The sequence below is a fragment of the Aedes albopictus genome, chromosome 1 (genome assembly GCF_035046485.1).
Source record: "Aedes albopictus strain Foshan chromosome 1, AalbF5, whole genome shotgun sequence".
NCBI lineage: Eukaryota > Metazoa > Arthropoda > Insecta > Diptera > Culicidae > Aedes > Aedes albopictus.
In genome coordinates, this window is record NC_085136.1 from 116,752,575 (window position 1) to 116,771,670 (window position 19,096).

General features: G+C 41.9%; 1 long non-coding RNA gene across 1 annotated transcript in view; it reads right to left on the reverse strand.

Annotated features, from left to right (window-relative positions):
- Positions 1 to 627: 627 nt before the first annotated feature.
- The window catches only part of LOC134285575 (uncharacterized), a 22,038-nt gene continuing 3,569 nt past the window's right edge, over positions 628 to 19,096 (reverse strand). The window contains exon 2 of the long non-coding RNA XR_009996479.1: positions 628 to 823. This is a non-coding gene — a long non-coding RNA (uncharacterized LOC134285575). The remainder of the gene's footprint in view (positions 824 to 19,096) is intronic.

Consider the following 19,096-nt stretch of genomic DNA (forward strand, 5'->3'; position numbering starts at 1 on the left):
TTTTGTTTGGGTGTTTTCTCGGATTTCCAGGATACTTTTGAACACGTACCTTTCGATTCCATATTGGAAGCCGCATGAATTGTCCTATTTATCTTTCAATGATTTTCAATTGGATTTACAAATGCTCAAAAACCAACATCTCTTCTCGGCATTACGTCAAGCAGCGATTAGGAAAGTGAGTGTTTGCGGATGCCCCCATGCAGACTCCCGATGATTTTTGAGGAATCTCGTAGCAGAAACGCAATTGAGATAACTAAATGTGGTTTTCCTACTTATGATTTTGTCCATCACAAGCCTCAACAGGCTGCTTCATTTGTATATCTTAGCTGAGAATCCGACTGTGGAACTTTGAATCATTTGATATGTAACTACCCAGTTTTTACGCAACTGCGTTTCCGAATACTCGGTAAACACTTGATTAAGTGAAACTGACCTAAGAAGCCTGAACTGCCGTTATACGCAGAATTGTCCCATGTTATATGGGATTCCCATATAACATGGGACAATTGGGCATAGAACGGCAGTGAATCTTCAGGTTGTTCTGTTGTTTTGAACCCGTTGTGGCAAGTAGCTATAGGCTTACATTACGCTTTATGCGTTTTTTACAGTGCCCTTTTTAGGGCGCTGTTTGAACCCGTTGTGGTACGCTTATGCGATTATGTCGACCCTATTCCCTTACCTTCCCTTTCCCTATCCCATCCCTTATTCCTCCCTTCGCTCTCCCTCAGGTAAATGATGAATAGGCTCGTATTCATGGCGATGGCACAAATTTCCCAAATGGAGGAGAACGTGCCTCTTGAGCCGACCTACTGATACCTGATACCTGATAGTGTGTTTTAACGATGAACACTGTCATCGTGTCATCAAATCGAGTTTACGGGATAAACGGGAGTGAGCAATGATTACTAAGTATTGAGCAATGAATAGTGGGGAGTGAGATGTGAGCAATGAGAAGTGAGTAAACAGGAATGAGCCGTGAAAAGTGAGGAATAAAAAGTAAGCAGTGGGCAATGAACAGTAAGGAGTGTGGATCAGTGAGAAGTGAGCAGTAAAGAGTAAGGAGTGAGTGGTGAAGAGTGAGAAGTTATAAATGAGAACTGAAGAATGAAAAGTGAACTGTAATAGGCAGTGAAAGAATGAGGGGTGACAAGAGAGATGCAGGAAGTAAGAAGTGTGGAGTGTGGAGTGAGGAGTGAGCAGTGAAGAGAGAAAATTGAGAAGTGAGGGTTCACTAATGAAAAGTGTGCAGCAGTGAGAATTAAGTAGCGAGGAGTGATAAGTGAGAAGTGTGATGAAGTAAAGAATGAGAAATGAGCAATAAATAAAAGAATTGTAATGGTCAGTTGCGATGAGTGCTAATCTGTGAGGTGTGAGAAGTGGGTTCTTTAAAAAAAATCTATCCAAGATTCATTGTGAAATTTTCTCCAGGTACACTCCCGTTCAAAAGTTTGGGGTCACCCCCTCAAAAACATGTCATTTTTTTAGGCCCATATCTCCGCCAATTTGCGTCCGATTTCAAAACCCTAGGTTTCATTCAAAAGATAATAAGTCAAAGAAACTTTGAACATGATTTAAAAGAAACTTTTTCAAAAAATTTTGTGTGTAAACTTAACCCAAAGTTGCCAAATTTCCTAAAAAATGAATATAAACTTACGGCAGTGTCGCTGAAAGTTGGGTCGACCAAATTTTAAGATGAGAGCGGTAATATGACCCATTTTCTATTAGCTTTCAACTGCTTTTTACAGAACTTAGCTAAAAAATCTAGAAAAAAAGTTATTAAGTAAATTAATCCATGATGTCATCGACCAAAAGTTTGGGGTCACCCCTCAATATGATGTATCGGTCAAAAGTTTGGGGTCACTTTCGTAAAACATGGAAAAGTGATTTGGTGATATCTTCGTCATCTATAGTTCAATTTAAATTATTTTTGGCTCATTTCAAAGATAATTAACTAAATTTACGTTTGATGTCTTCAACTTAACGTATTTAACGATTTTTGTATATAAAAATGTTATGTAAAGTTAGCACATTTTACCACGCTTCAAAAAATGAGGCAACTTTACGTTAAGTTTTAGTATGTAAATTTCAACAAATATGTGTGGTTCAATGTCTATGCAGTAAGTATCATTCATTTTCTTTCAAATAAGCCAAGAATAATTAAAATTGAATGAAAGATGACAAAGATATCAACAAATCACTTTTCCATGTTTTACGATAGTGACCCCAAACTTTTGGCCGATACAGCATTCTGAGGGGTGACCCCAAGCTTTTGGTCGATGACATCAAGGATTAATTTACTTAATAACTTTTTTTTCTAGATTTTTTAGCTAACTTCTGTAAAAATCAGTTGAAAGCTAATAGAAAATGGGTCATATTACCGCTCTCATCTTAAAATTTGGTCGACCCAACTTCCAGCGACACTGCCGTAAGTTTATATTCATTTTTTAGAAAATTTGGCAACTTTGGGTTAAGTTTACACACAATTTTTTTTGAAAAAGTTTCTTTTAAATCATGTTCAAAGTTTCTTTGACTTATTATCTTTTGAATGAAACCTAGGGTTTTGAAATCGGACGCAAATTGGCGGAGATATGGGCCTAAAAAAATGACATGTTTTTGAGGGGGTGACCCCAAACTTTTGAACGGGAGTGTATATCTTTAGTTTGATACAAATTCAATTATTTCACTAGGAATTCCTCTAAAATTTCAAAATAAAACAAATATTTAAGAAAATCTTGCATGGATTGCTTTAGGCATTTCTCCATGAAGTTTTTCATGAATCCTTTAGTGATTCTTTCCGAAATTCTATGAGAATTTCCTCAGGGAAATCATCCATGGGTTTCCTCGTAGACCTCACCTCCATAGATACCTTTAGAAAATCACAATTACAAAATTCCTTAAGAAATTTCTCCAAGGATTTTTTTTGGAAAGTTTGCCATAGATTTCTTTTGAATTTCTTCCAAAGTATTCTTCAGAAGTTATTCCAGGGATTTTTTTTAGAAGATTTCCTGGAGATTATTTCGGAAATTCTTAATGAGATTTCTCCACACATTTGGCGAAGGATTCCTTTAAGACATCTTCTGTGGATTCCTTAGAAAATTGCTATATGGGTTCCTTCAGAAATTACTCCAGGAATATGGTCTCAGAATCTAGCGATTTTTTTTTCAGAAACTTCTCCAGAAGGTCTTTTAGGGATTCTTTAAGAAATTTTTCCAGGATTCCCTGCAGTTATTCCCTTGAGCCTTTTTCCAGAAATTTTTCCAATAATTGTTTTAGGTAGATTTCCATGGATTCCTTCTAAGATTTTACCAGGAATTACATTAGAAATTCCCCTAAGTGCTTTCTACAGGGATTCCTTCAGAAATTCTTACAAAGATTCTTTCATACATTCTTCCAGTGTTTTCTTCAGAAAATGTTTCTGTGATTCCTTTAGAAATGTGTAGAAGTTCACCAGAGCTTTGGTCTGTATTTGCTCCAAGGATTTTATTGAAAATTCCTACAGAAATATGTCCAAGATTTTCTTTTGGGATTGATCCAGAAAATCCTGCAGGAATTTCTCCGGTGATTCTTGCATTATTACTTTCAGGGATTCAGGCGGGATTTCTTTCAGATTTACTGCAGGAGTTCATACAGAGATTCCTTCAAGATTTTAAAAGACACTACACCGTCTTCAACCAGAGGTTGTACAGTCTGAACAAGCACTAACATTAGACAACGGACATCACACGAACCACACCCAGTGGCCCAGTGGAGAATTTCCCGTTTGACGAAAAGTTTTCCCCGACTGAAGCAGGAATCAAACCCACGCTCCGAGGCTTTCGAAACGATTAGATGACTGACGCCTCTAGTCACACGGTCACGAAGCCCACCAGATATTTTTTCATATATTTTCCTAGAAATTTCTTCAGAAATATCTCAAGAGTTTGTCCCATTATTCCAAGAATACTTTCTGAAAACCCTCCAAGAATTTCACAGGAATTCCCGATGAGTTTCTCCAGGTATTCCTCTGGCAAGTTCTCCAAAGGTTCCTCCTGGGATTTACTTGAGATTACTCGAGATATTTCCCTAGAGATTAATTTAAGCACACTTTCTGACATTTCCACAGGGATACTACTAGATATTTCTTTGAAATTCCTTCTGAAATTTCTTCAAAAATATCTCGAGGAACTTCTTTAGAATTGTAGGGTTATATTCAAGAATTTCAGTAAGGGAATTCTTCAAAACTTCTTCCAAGAAGTTTTCAGGTTTTTTAAAAAAGTTCTTTTAAAATCCAATCCAATTCAGAGATTTCTGCAGGAATTGTTTCAGTTCCAGATATTCCTTCAGAGTTTTTTCTTCAGAATTGATGGAATAATCCTTAAAAGCATCCCTGTTGGAGTTTCTAAAGAAATCGCTGCAGGATTGTCTGATGGAATGCCTTAATAAACTTTTGGTGTTCAGAGATTCCAAGAAGAAATTCCTAAAATTTTTCTCGAGGGATTCCTGGACAGAAATTGCATAAGCTGAAGGAATTCTTGGATGATTGCTTGGGAGAAAACTTGAAGCAACTCTTGAAGACTCCTAGAAAAAAAAAATCATGAGAATCTTCTGAAGGAACTCTGGGAGTAGGTCTATGAAAAAATTGCTTGAGAAATTTCCGGAAGGATTACTGGAGAAATCAGTAGAGGAATTTCTGGAGCAATGTCTTGAAAAAAATCCACAGAAATGTCTGCAGCTTCTGATACAGGTAGAGTTCTTGAAGAAACCCCTAATAAATATCTGAGGGATATTGAGAGGATTTTCTGAGGGAATCCTTGGAAGAACTCCATCAGATTCCGCTGGAGCATTTTAAAGAACATTTTTCTACTTTTTTTTCTTCTAAAGCGATAATGCACAATAGAAACATAAAAAGATCTGGCGAAATTCTTTAAAGAACCACTAAAGAAATTCGTGAAAAAAATTCACTGGTATCTTTGAAAGAATACCAGAAAGAATCTTAGACCTGGTGTTTATAAAAGAATTTCTTAAAAACAAAAAAAACATTTAAAAATTACATGGAATAGACTCTGGAGTTATTTCTGCAGGAATTGCTGAGAGAATCTTTGGAGAAATTTCCGCAGAACCACAAGTGTCATTTCTGAAAGAATCAGAGAAGAAAGGTCTGAATAATTTTTAAACAATCCCTGGAGGAATTCCTGGAAGAACATCTGGAGAGGTTCCTGAAGAAACTTCCAGAAGAATCTCTTGAAGATTTTCTATTATAATTTGTAAATTAATGAGAATTCCTGGAAGTATAGAGTAATACTTGTTCGAACTCTGGAAAAAAATCGATTCCAACAATAATTTCTGAAAAAAAATCCTATAAAAGTTTCAGAATGTTTAAGGGAAAACACTAGAGTCACTTCTTAAAAAAACTCTGAAAGAATATCAGAATCTCTGTGAAAAAATTCTCCTGGAATTGCATCTTTTGATGACCCAAGTAACCACAGTGCTGAAGCCTTATTGCATGCAGATATACGGTGTATTTAGTGCAATCATTGCTTTACATGCAAACTTAAGGTTGATTTAAAGTGGAAGTGGGCAATTATAGAATCAAATTAAGATTATACTGGTATAATCTTGAAGCAGTCGCATAATTGCCCATTTCCACTTTAAATCAACTTTAAGTTTGCATGTAAAGTAATGATTGCTCTAAGTACACCGTATATCTGCATGCAATAAGGCTTCAGCACCGTGGTTACTTGGGGAATTCTTTGGGGGAACTCGTAGAAAAAACACCTGGAGAAATTCCTAGAATTCTTTCATGAGAAATTTCTAGAAGAATTCCTGGAAACATAAAAAAAACTCCTGGAAGATTGCTTTTCGAAATGTTTGAAGAAATACATGAAGGAATACAATGCATGAACTTCAGAATGCATGAATCTTTGTGGGAATTTTGTAATGAATCTCTTAGGGAATCCTGAAAGGAATTTCTGAACAAACCTGTGGACTAGCTTCAAGATGAATCTTTTAAAAAAATATTGAGAAACTCCTGAAGAAGGTTGAAAGAAAATTTCTGGATGGATTCCTGAAAAAGTATCTTAAAAAATCCCTGGAATAATTAGCAAAGATATACATGAACATGAATGCATTCTAAAGGAACATGTGTGGTGGAATCATTAGTACTCCTGCCAAAACCATTATAAGAAATTTTGCAATTCCAGACATTTTTGGTAATTCCCGAAAGAATCTCCTAACTATTTTTTGACGATGTTCCTGGAGGTAATCGTACAGAAAATTCTTAAGAAGCACATGGAAATGAATACATTCTAAATGAATTCTCGGAGACTATTAGGAAGAACTCATAATCATGCAGTGCTCATAAAAGGAATTCCTGTAAGAATTACAGGATAATAGTAAGAAATCAAAGCTTGTTTTTCTCAGAGATGGCGCCACCACATTAAAAGTAAAATCATTTTTCTTGTATGGACAAATCATTGGCTTGCACTCGTTCCGCATCGCAGTGATTTGTGCCTTGGGGCAAAAAGTTGCAAATTAGAAACAAAATCGTTATCCCTACGCGTTTCTTCTGGATTCATTGCAGTAACAGAGAATTGATTACATCACCATACAAATTTAAAGTTGTTTACTTCTTTTTTTCTGACTGGCATTTTTCACCCGTGTTGCGCATGATGTTTCGAGTGGATAGGTGCCAGGCGGCGCCGCTGTATATGTGAAAAACACATAAAACACGAGCGCCGTCTATGATTCCGTAGCGCAAACTTTTCTGCTTGTTTACACTGTTATCACGTTTACCGCATTTATCAGAAAAGCGCCACTACCGGCACTTTAGCATAGGCGCAGCTGCTTACTTCCTATTACAGAAATAAATCGTAAAAAAATAATTCAGGGAGAGTTTTCCCGAAAAAAAATCTTAATATGTTCCATGGAAACCGTACCGGTATAGGGGGCACTGAAATTCGAAAACATTATTCATTGATTTCCTTAGCAATAGGAAGCAAGCAGCTGCGGTTTTGCTAAAGTGCCGATAGTGGCGCTTTTCTGATAAATGCGGTAAACGTGATAACAGTGTAAACAAGCAGAGAAGCTTGCGCTACGGAATCATAGACGGCGCTCGTGTTCCATGTGTTTTTCACATATACAGCGGCGCCGCCTGGCACCTATCCACTCGAAACATCATGCGCAACACGGGTGCAAAATGCCAGTCAGAAAAAAAGAAGTAAACAACTTGAAATTTGTATGGTGATGTAATCAATACACGCTAAGAAAATGTTACTCTAAAATGAGTAAGATTCACACAAAACTGAGCTAAACTGGGACAGCTCAAAAAATGAGTAAATTGCATTTCCAGCGATAGCGCTGGACCAAGTGCAAAAATCCAACTGGTGTAAGCCGTATAATATTCTTCACATCATCAAGAATATTATACGGCTTAAACTGATGAGATTTTCGCACTTGGGCCAGCGCTAGCGCTGGACAAAAAATTTACTCAATTTTGAGTTGTCCCACTTTAGCTCAGTTTTGTGTGAATTTTCTGACCGTGTAGTAAGAAATCAAAGCTTGTTTTTCTCAGAGATGGCGCCACCACATTAAAAGTAAAATCATTTTTCTTGTATGGACAAATCGTTGGCTTGCACTCGTTCCGCATCGCAGCGATTTGTGCCTTGGGGCAAAAAGTTGCAAATTAGAAACAAAATCATTATCCCTACGCGTTTCTTCTGGATTCATTGCAGTAACAGAGAATTGATTACATCACCATACAAATTTCAAGTTGTTTACTTCTTTTTTTCTGACTGGCATTTTCCACCCGTGTCGCGCATGATGTTTCGAGTGGATAGGTGCCAGGCGGCGCCGCTGTATATGTGAAAAACACATGGAACACGAGCGCCATCTATGATTCCGTAGCGCAAACTTTTCTGCTTGTTTACACTGTTATCACGTTTACCGCATTTATCAGAAAAGCGCCACTACCGGCACTTTAGCATAAGCGCAGCTGCTTACTTCCTATTCTCTTTTACTGCAATGAATCCAGAAGAAACGCGTAAGGATAATGATTTTGTTTCTAATTTGCAACTTTTTGCCCCAAGGCACAAATCGCTGCGATGCGAAACAAGTGCAAGCCAGCGATTTGTCCATACAAGAAAAATGATTTTACTTTTAATGTGGTGGCGCCATCTCTGAGAAAATCAAGCTTTGATTCCTTACTATTCTTTCAAAGACTTTAAATATCAAAATCCTTATTCAATCTATGCTAATCATTTTAAAACTGCCGTTCAATCACGTTCAACTCTCTAATCTTCGATCAAACTCTGAGCTGCAAATGGAGGGGCACCCTTTGCTCGCTGGTTACACTTCCCGGGCGCCACAGCAGGGCTGCCAACATTCCTGCGGCGAAAATTATCATGATACGCAACTCGACAAACAAGCCGCTTCAAGTCAGTCGCTGAACGAACTACGCCACCCCTAGCCTAGCAAAGGCGCAACAGGAAATCGGTAATCAAATTACCAACGCAAAAATCCGTCGAGGCTGGCCAAGTGACTCCATGGGCAACTAGGTACCAAGAGTAACAGCTTGCAATCCTGTTGCGCATTTACGAGCGCACGTGTGCTACAATGTTCGTCGACTAGAATCGCCATATACTGTTGTCGTGTTGAGTGAGATTTTATTTGTTGTTTCAAACGGCAAAAGAGTGCGGCTTAGTGCTGCGCAGTGAGCACCCTCTCGTCATTTTCACGGTGCGCGCGGTGGCACGTACCACACAAGGGAACCATCTAGGGAACCATTTTCCCGTGGGGACGTTCTTTGCAGATGAATGGCGGAAAATTAAATTACCCCGGGTTAATTATATGGTATTTTTTCGACTAACAGCTAAAAACATGATGAACTGCAAACACATGCAGCGAGTAGCGGCAAAATCTGCGTGGAACGGAAATGACCGTTAACAGATTGTTTCGTGACGGTTAACGACTTTTTACGATATGGTGCGGACATGCAACATTGTGCGCATGTTAGAGATAGTTTGGGATGTAGAATGCAACATTTTTACTTTATTCCTTGTTTCGCAAAAAAAATCGAAAGGAATCCTTCCAAGATACGCCACAACCGTAGCAAAACGGGCACCTCTACTGCAGTGTGCAGCATAGTTGTCTCATGTCAATATGGTTTCCTATCGAACATGGGACAACTATGCTGCACACGACAAACTAGCCTTGACCGGCCGGCATGGGCAAGACATGTTGCAGGATAATCTGTCAAGACATACAACATTTTCAAGATATATAGTCCACTTGACTGATCCCAACAAATTGCAAATTGTGTCCTTTAAGGCTCAAGCATCCGTCATCACTTTTTCGAAAAATGAAAAGCAGTTTTTTCGCTGTAGACCAAAACAATGCCCACGAAAATATATTCACTGTATTCCATTCATAATGTGGAATTCAGTGAATACATTTTCATTAGAAAATCTTTTGTTTTGAACTAAAAAACTGCTTTTAAATGTTTGATGATGACGATGATGTTAATGATGAATTGTTCAACGTTAATAGCGAAAAATATGAGTAATTGTTTTTGAGATTTTTTTTACAATCTAGAACATCTTGAACATCCCAGGAAGGACCAAGGTCCAAGAGGCAAGCCAAGGGGTGACAATAACCTTCTTAGCATCGTCACCCCCCGCGATTTTCTCCGTATTTCGCTTTTTCATAAACAGAGTGGTTAGTATGAGATGTCCCCATTCATTATCTTTATTGTAAAATTAAAAACGCTGCACAATAGGCCTGGCCGCTTTAATGCATCTCCGATGTAATGCAATCATCAATAATGACAATAAAAATGATAGAAGTAGTCGATTTTATTATTTTCTAGGATATTTTCATCGAATGGCTATGTAGGGTATCGCGCCACTTGGGCGGTGGCTTCTATATTCGTCTGTTTTCCACTATAACTCAGTTAATTTTGAACAAATTGACTTGAAATGTTGTACACGGGTAGATACTATACCTATCTCACCACATTCCAAATTGTGTCAATTGGTTCAAATTTGGCTGAGTTATAGTGGAAAACAGACGAATATAGAAGCCTTCGCCCAAGTAGCGCGATTCCCTATGTGTAAACTAGACTAGACTAGACAATCTAGAACATCTTGAACATCATGAAGTATGAACAATCGAAATAATAGACATACCAGTTGTCTTAAATGCTGATCTTAGATATGGGTAACGTACAATGGTATCTGTATAACCTACGTCAAGAATATGTTAAAGTGTTCTATATTCTGTGATGTTCTAGGTATTCGAAACTGACCTATACTGAAGGTCTTCAAATCTATAAGAATAATTTTATCTGGTTTCGCTATAAATGCTATACTTCATATACAGCTGGCAGAGGAAGTGAGATACGTCCACCTACAGGGTGGGTTTGAAATAAGGAACTTTCTATCCAATTGCCCGGAAGTAACTTTGGCGAATCAGTTGTGGCTGGGATGAATAGGTAGATGATCAAGCTTTCAATGACTGGAAGCGATGGGTGACGCTTCTGCCCAGGCTCAACGGCATTAGAGTTCCGAGGGCATATTTCGGATCGGCTATACCAGAACAATGCCAGCCAATTCACGCTGGTCAACCGTGGTGCGCATTAGTGGAAGCGAAAGCTACGGTAGCGCCCATTAAAACACTATCGATCCTCTTGTGTGGCTTCGGGGTCGTGTGGCTAGTGTCACCAAGCATTTAGTCGCATCGTGCTAGGAGCGCGGGTTCGATTCCCGCCGCAGCTGTCAGGAAATGTTTTCGGCTGTGCCACTGGGCGTTGCATGCTAGTCCGTTGTCTAGTGTCGCGCTTTCTTCAAAGAGCGAATAGCTCACTGGAAGTACTAAACGTGTCCGTGTCTAACTCTGATTCTCAGAAATATCGGCCGTACGTCGCATGCTGAATTGGGGAAATTGTGACGGCTACAAATCCAGTGGAATGGATGAAAGTACCATCGGCGGAGAATGTGGCAGACAAGGCGACGAAGTGGGGCAACAGCCCATGTTTTGATGCTGAAGATCCTTGGTTCCGAGGTTCGAAGTTCTTGTGGGACCCAGAGGAATGCTGGCCTGCATAAAATTGAAGGGGAAAAGAAGCAGCAGAGGAACTACATACCGTTCTGGTCAACCACCGTGTGGTCAACGAAGCAGTGATTGATGTGGCCCGTTTTTCAAAGTGGGACCGTTTGCTGCGTACCATGCCATACAACGGAAAACATGACGTCGTCGAAGTTATTGGTCAATACGGATCTTCTGCGCAGAGCAGAAGTGAAGCTGTGGAAGATTATCCAAACAGAAGCGTTTCCTGGAGAGAAAGCAGCGTTGCAGAACCAAAATTCAATAAAGCCTTCGGGAGCGGTGCCGGTATCGAGCAAGTTACACAAATTATCTGCATTCGTGGATGAGGAAGGATTGGTTCGTATGGATGGTCGTATTGGCACCGCTCGCTCCCAACCTGCCGAACGAAGCTAATTATCCTGTGATACTGGCTCAGAACCATCCCAAAACCTTTCTTTTCGTAGATGTTTATCACCGCCGATTCAATCATTGAAATCAGGAGACGATTGTCAACGAACTTCGACAGGTCGTCTATGTTCCAGGCCTTCGACGTCTGGTCCGCAAGGTAGCTTCAAGGTGCCATATGTGTAAGGTGTAACTCCCAACCACTTCTTATTAGGCAGTACGAATGGAGTTAAGCAACCGCCAGCAGAGCCGACGATGCCATCCGAATGTCTACGCAGCAGCTGGAACTTGATAAGACATCTCTTGGACGGATTCTGGACGAGGTGGCTACGCGGGTATTTGCCAACAATTACAAGGCGTACGAAATGGTTGAGAGGTACAAAACCAATTTAGGTTGGTGATCTGGTTCTCATTTCCAACGAACAGAAGCGGAACACCTGGGTTAGAGGTCAGGTCGTTGAAGTCATCAGGGTAAAGGACGGAATAACAAAGCTGTGAAGCTCACCGTTATCGAGGTAGCTGAAAACGGTAAGCTATAGCAGCCTACCAACCAGGAGAACAGACTCAACCTTACGGGTCGGGGGATGTTGGTACTGCACTCGACTGTTCGCAGTCCCCTTGACCTCGTAACGGGTAGACGAGAGATAATCTGATAACCCTATCATCACAACACAACAGCAAGAGTGAAGCAGGAGAAGTGTCAATCGAAGAACAAAAGAGTTGTTGATAGCTTTTATAAACGTGTTTCGATAATATTAAATAATTATCATAATTGATTGAATTGTATCTTCAAAAAGCTATTGGAATTTTCTTAAACACTAAATGTGAGTACCTAAATTTAATATTTACATGCAACTAAACTAATGAATAAAAATGTACAGCTTAAAGCTACTTAATTACGCTAAAAAGAGATGTTTTGATTCCTACCCTATAGTTGCATTGGCAACACAAGTCGTGGAACTGCGAAGGCCCTGACTGGATCAAACTGTGCAAGAGATGCGGCGCTGAAGGCCATAAAGGCACAAGACTGCACGAGTCTACCCATTGGTCTGATTTGTACCGGGAAATCCGTGAACAACAGGCTTCCAACGGGTGGTCCAAGGTGCCCGGCGTTCGAGAAAGCTGCAGTGAACAAATCACAGTGACGCCAGCTGTTATGCCAGCTGTAGCTCTTGACAGCTCAAATGCCATTTAGAGACATTATAAGGTTATTCCAGGGCAGTCAAACTACTTTGGAGTTAAGAACTTGAGGTCTACACTCGTAATAGAAACCACATTTGCTATGCTGAGTCAACCACGGTTACTGCAACATCCTGAAGACTACTAGATATTATTATGAACCTTTGGGACCTTCAGAATCGTTTAAACTGTCCTGGACTTGGCAGAAGGTAATCTTACTATGAATTCACCATGAATAACGAAGAGCAATAAAAGTTGATGTATTTTTGAGACATTGTAGATACTTTTGAATTGTTCCTTTTCAGTTAATTTGGAGTTCGATAATGATCGAACATGGTTTTCCGGCGAAGCTAATTAGACTGATTCGTGCGACGCTTGACGGATCGTAATCAAGTATATCGGTTGCCTCTCCCTCCGTAGACTTTTGTCCATGCAAAACTTTGGAAATTTGTATGGAGCGTAGACTTTGGTCCCAAAAATCTACGTAGTTTAAGCACAGCCCTTTACAGAAGCGAATAAAACATGACAGGCTGAGGTGGGCCTCCGGTGGTATGGTTGTCCGTAACACTTTCTTCCCCCGCAAAGATATGTATAAAGCCACCTGGAGATCAACCAACCATCAAATAGAAAACCAAATCGACCACGTGCTAATCGACAGAAAATTCTTCTCGGATATAATCAATGTCCACCCACACATACCGCAGTGCGAAAATAGATTCGGATCACATTTGTAGTAACTCGGCCGCAACACTAGGCTTCGCGACTCTGAATCACAGAAACGATTAATACGACGGTGAATGTGAACAGTTGAAAAACAAGAAGAATGCAGCATTGGTGAGAATGTTGCAACACCGTACGAGGGCGAATGAGGCACGTTACTGGCAGGCGCGAAACGAGCAGAACTTAGTCTTCCGGAGGATGAAGCACCAGCAGGAAGAACGAGATTGCGAAGCGATGGAAGACCTATACCGCACTAAGGACACATCCCAAGCAACACGACTTGTTTCAAAGCCAGTACCAGCAACATCAGTGCAATTTATTCACTGTTCTAATGAGGGACAACACAACACAATTGCTTCTTCTTTGGAACGTAAAAAGCGCAAATTTTAAAACGTTATGCAACATGAGCCAGGAAGAATGATAAAACAAAATGAAAAAAATATATTCAGACTCGAACCATGGACACCAGGAGTATTAACCACTCACCTTACATACTACACCAGAAGCTCTGTGAAAGATTTGCTGCTCAATGCACCATAAAAGCTACTGAAGTTACGCGTTACTTCATTGTACCGTCTTTGTCACAACTTAGAAAGCTGTCAAAATGAAAAGACGCGCAAGTTTTCCGCAACACATTTGGAACCTAATCTGAACAAACAAACCAGAGTAAGATGTTTCATGTGTGTTACATAATACATTTAATGCAAGCTGACTGTATTGCTACTTGTGAGGAATATGTAAGCTCCGCCTCCATAAATCGATGTTAAATACGATGTTATTTGTAATTCCTATGAAACAAAGCTGCAACTTAACGATATTCGGAGTTTAAATGCAACTCAACTGACAAGATGAAAGTTGCGTGCGCTTTTATTGCAACTCTTTTAGACCAAAGCATAGAAAACCACATTTTGGATGATGTTGCAGGTGCTGCTTGGGATGAAAGTTCCACGAGAAGTTGAACCGCTCGGGCAGAGGCTTTGTGCCACAAGCCGACATGTGCAGAGACAAGCACGGGAATCTTCTCACGAGCGAGCATGAGGTGGTCGAGAGATGGCGCGGCAGCATTACGATGAACACCTCAATGGCGGCGTTGCAACTACCGAGCGAGCTTCTAAAATACGGTGGAGAAGCACTGGTGAGAGCACTACACTGGGTCATTATCAAGATTTGAGAGCCTCTTCCGAAGTATTATCGGAGGAATGGATGGAATGTCCCATCTACAAAAAGGCGACAAGTTGCCTACAAGATACTCTCTCAAATGTTATGCCGCCGTCTATCAAAAATTTCAAGAGATTTCGTGGAGCAATATCAGGCTGGAATCATGGGTGAACGCGCTACAACGGACCAGATGTTCGCCATCTGTCAGATGTTGCAGAAATGCCGCGAATACAACGTGCCCACACATCACCTGTTCATCGATTTCAAATCGGCGTGTGATACAATAGATCAAGAACAGCTATTGCAGATTGTGCACAAATACGAATTCCCGGATATACTGACACAATTGACCAAGGCTACGATGGGTCGAGTGATGTGCGTAGATCGAGTATCAGGGACACTCTCAAGTCCCTTCGTATCTCGCAGAGGGTTACGGCAAGGTGATGGTCTTTCGTGCTTGCTGTTTAACATGGCCTTAGAAGGTGTAATAAGGAGAGTGGGCAATAATACCAGTGATACAATTTTCACGAAATTCGTTCAGCTACTTGGTTTCGCCGATGATATTGATAGTACAGGTCACAAAATTTGAGACGATGGCGGAAAGGTACATCCGACTAAAGAGTGAAGCCAGGCGAATCGGGTTAGTCATTAATGTGTTAAAGACAAAGTACATTATGGCAAAGGGCTCTAGGGAGGACTTAACGCTCCCAGCACCCCGAATATCTATCGATGGTGATGAAATCGAGGTGGTTGAAGAATTCGTGTACTTGGGCTCATAGGTGACCGCCGACAACGACATCAGCAGAGTAATTCAGAGACGCATTATGACAGGAAATCGAGCTTACTTTGGACTCCGCAGAACTCTACGATCCGACAAAGTTCGCCGTCACACGAAGTTAACTATCTACAAAATGCTGATTAAACCGGTAGTCCTCTATGGGCACGAAGCATGGACTATGCGCGCAGAGGATCAACGCACCCTTGAATTTTTCGCACGGAAGGTGTTGCACTTGCGTACCATCAACGGCGGAGTGCAGATGGAAGAAGGAACGTGGAGAAGGCGAATGAACCACGAACTGTATCAGATACTGAGAGAACCAACCATCGTTCACACCGCGAAAATCGGGAGGCTACGGTGGGCGGTACTTGCCACCAGAATGTCGGATCGCTACTCGATTAAAATAGTTTTCGAGGGCAATCCGACCGGTACAAGACGACGTGGTGCGCAACAAGCGAGATGGATCGATCAAGTGGAGAACGATCCGCAGAGTTTGTTACTGGAGACGCACATCCATGAGCCGAGTCGAATGGAGACGACTCTTACGTATAGCAGAGTACACTCAGGCCTAAGTCTGACCGGTAAGGTAAATAATCAAACCACGTGGAAATTGCAACGTTTAAATGCTTTGACATCCATGCACTCAGTGAAGAAAAGGATGCCATTCAACAGACAATAATAATTAGGCAGTAGCTGGTAAGGATGGTATTGTAACTGAACTGAACAAGATGGTCCCGGAAAAGTTAGCCTAGAGCATTTTAATTTTCCTGACTGAAATTTGATTATGCTGAACAAGATCTTATAGCTGAATTCTGACTGTTCTAGATAACTTACACAGTGGTCTACTGAATCACTCATAGTCTTTTTCTATTCTTTGAAAAGGTTAACTACAGTCTCCCATACAAATGAATGTCAGTTGTCATTTTGATGGTTCTCATAATGGTGATCAGTTTCCTCAAATGCTATCATTTCACCATCGCCACGAATGTCATCAACTTACGGTCAACCGTATCCCTCCCAACTGTTGTGCAATTGTTTCGCTCCAGATCAAACGACCCGTGCATAGACACGGCAGCTATACTTAAGTAGCTGAATCCCATCGGAACGAACTGCTCAAGCCGAACCAAACCACATCCTCGCCGGTTCACCGTCTGTCCGTCCGTCCGAACGTCCGTCGTGAGATTACAGGTTTCCTCACATTTGACAAATACCTCCAACATATTGTTGGTCGCATTGTAAATATAAATTAAATTAACCCTTCCATCACTTTTCGAAAACGCCCAGATGCTCTCTCTGTGGCACAGTCAACCACGCCAACAATCCACAAGATGACAGTCGGCGGGCGGGCGGACAAACGGAGAACCTGACATGTCCCGATCGAGACCCAGCAGCGGAAAATTACCGGTTGATAGCGAAACGAGAAGCTAGTCATAATTAAATTGTAATTATGATATTTGCCGTTCCCATTGTTGAAGTTACAGCAGCAGTAGCAACAGCAGCCCTGGCCGTTCATAACTCTACACAAACCGATTGTTACTTTTCAATTTCGAGATGGATGTCCCCACGGAGTGAGGGAATGTCAGAGCTCTGCAGTTAAATTACGCATGTTGGCAGGCACCACCACCGCTGAGGCCGGTTAACCCGTATCAAAAGGCTGGGAATGATGACGCATTTTTTTTTAGTTTTCATTACTGCATTTTTCTGGCTTGGGGTCTAGTGGCTACCGCTTGTAGTTCGTACGCAGAAGGTCCTAGTACAGTTCCCTTAACGGCCATCCTATGGTGGTCTCCCTGCTTGCATAGATAACCACCAGGATTATCCACTTATCCGCGAGCGGTAATGGCGGCGGCGGGCATAACCAACTGGTTTGGATTTTGACGTTTCTTGGGGGAAAGTCAAAACAATTTCATTCTCCTCCTCACCCCTTCACCCACCGATCAGTGGCGCCAACCACGCCATTGACACGCCCATACCTATAGCATGGAGTGACAGTAGTGACATTAGGGGCCCAATTTCGTTTGATCAGCACATTTTGGGGCCGTTTTAACAAAAGAGATGTTGACAACAACGCCTGTCAGTGGGTTGGCGCCAACCGATTGCGATCCCCAAGAAACGTCAAATTTCGATTCGGCTAGTAGTGCCCGCCGCCGCCATTACCGCTCGCGGATAAGTGGATTGGCGACTACTTCATTGTCAGTGAGGGATAGTGGCTCTAAGGGGGACCCAACAGCAATGAGTACCAAAATCCAAACCAAACAAGTGATCGAAAACGGAGCGACAGAGGAAGTGACGGTGAATCCGTTCGTGCGAGGAAGATTGGCGAGATCGCCAATACGAGGGGCTGATGTACTCATAAGCGAGCAAGCTGCAGGAGGATCAACAGGTGGAGCACGAGGCGACGCAGCGCCGGCCGAGGAAGCGCAGATGACTAGCGCGGACCTCATGTGGGCGCTGAACTGCAACAGGAGTGATCAGCTTCACAAGCGAGCGGACTAACATCAGCAAGGACCTACAACAGTGCCTGCTGAAGCTTCGCAAATTCCTGACTCTGGCCAAGAAGGAGTACGATCTCCTGGTCGAAGAGCGGAGTGTGGCTAATGCGAGCAGGGAAGAGTGGTCCACTCAAACAAACAACTTCTTCTTTGCCGGCAGAGCGACGATGGCGCACGAATCCATGCAGCTCACGAGAGGCGTAGCGGAGAGGTCAAACCGTTCTACGACTCGAGCTGCATGGCCGAAACCAGCCGAGGAGACGCGTCTCCCGGGGACAAGCAGCGGAAGAAGGGGACGGTCAGCGCGAGCAGGGAAACCAGGCCCTAAGAGGCCGACGCGACGCGCTGGTCTTCAAAACTGGGGCAGATACGTACGCCGAGGTGCTGAGGGCCATGCGAGGTGAAAATCCTCTCTCGCCGCTGGGCGCGGATGTAAAATGCATCCGGCTCATCAGGACTGGAGAGATGATGCTAGTGCTGCAGAAGGTGGCGACCAAGAAGGGCACATCCTACAAGGCACTAGCTCAAAAGGTACTGTGCAAAAAAGTGCAGGTGGGAGTCCTAACGGAGGAGGCATGATCACCGACGTAGAGGAGCTTGCAGCCTCACTCAAGCAGCAGTGCGAGGTGTAAAATACGAGGTATTCGGAATATTTAGGGATACCAAGTTCTTACAGTTTAGATTAATATCCAATCTTTGACACACATGTTTATTATCGCTCTTTTCGCTGTCACTCTCCGAGCACATCTGCCTATCAAACTCAACGCTTACTATGTTCTCCCGAACCCAACACTTATGCTTAGAGTCAGACCCTACACGAGGTAGATGCACCAAATGCATCGATGAGTCTGCGGAAGTGGCCGGCAGGCACGCAGATCGCCATAATCAAGATCCCGGTAAGGGAGGTGAACAAGGCAACTGCAGTCGGCAAAATCAAAGTTGGCTTATCAGTGTGCCCTTACGAGCCGCCAGAAGCGTGCTTCAATTGCTCCGAATAAGGACACAAGTCGACAAGCCCCGACAGGAGCAATTTCTGTAGGAAGTGCGAAGCAGAAGGCCACTTCCCCAGCGAGTGCAACTCGGCACCAAAATGCCTGATAAGGGCTTTTTTTACTTATTCGTTTATTTGGAATGCTCGGGCGCCTTATGGGCATAACTGAGCCGAAATCATTTGTTGTTTTTTTTACAACATATTTTACATTTTACAATATTTACTGCCTTAATGCTATGTTAGTTTGGGGAGCCGAAGTTGTAACAAGTACGCTTTTGCATTCATAATGTTTCACTGTAAAAATGTTATTATATA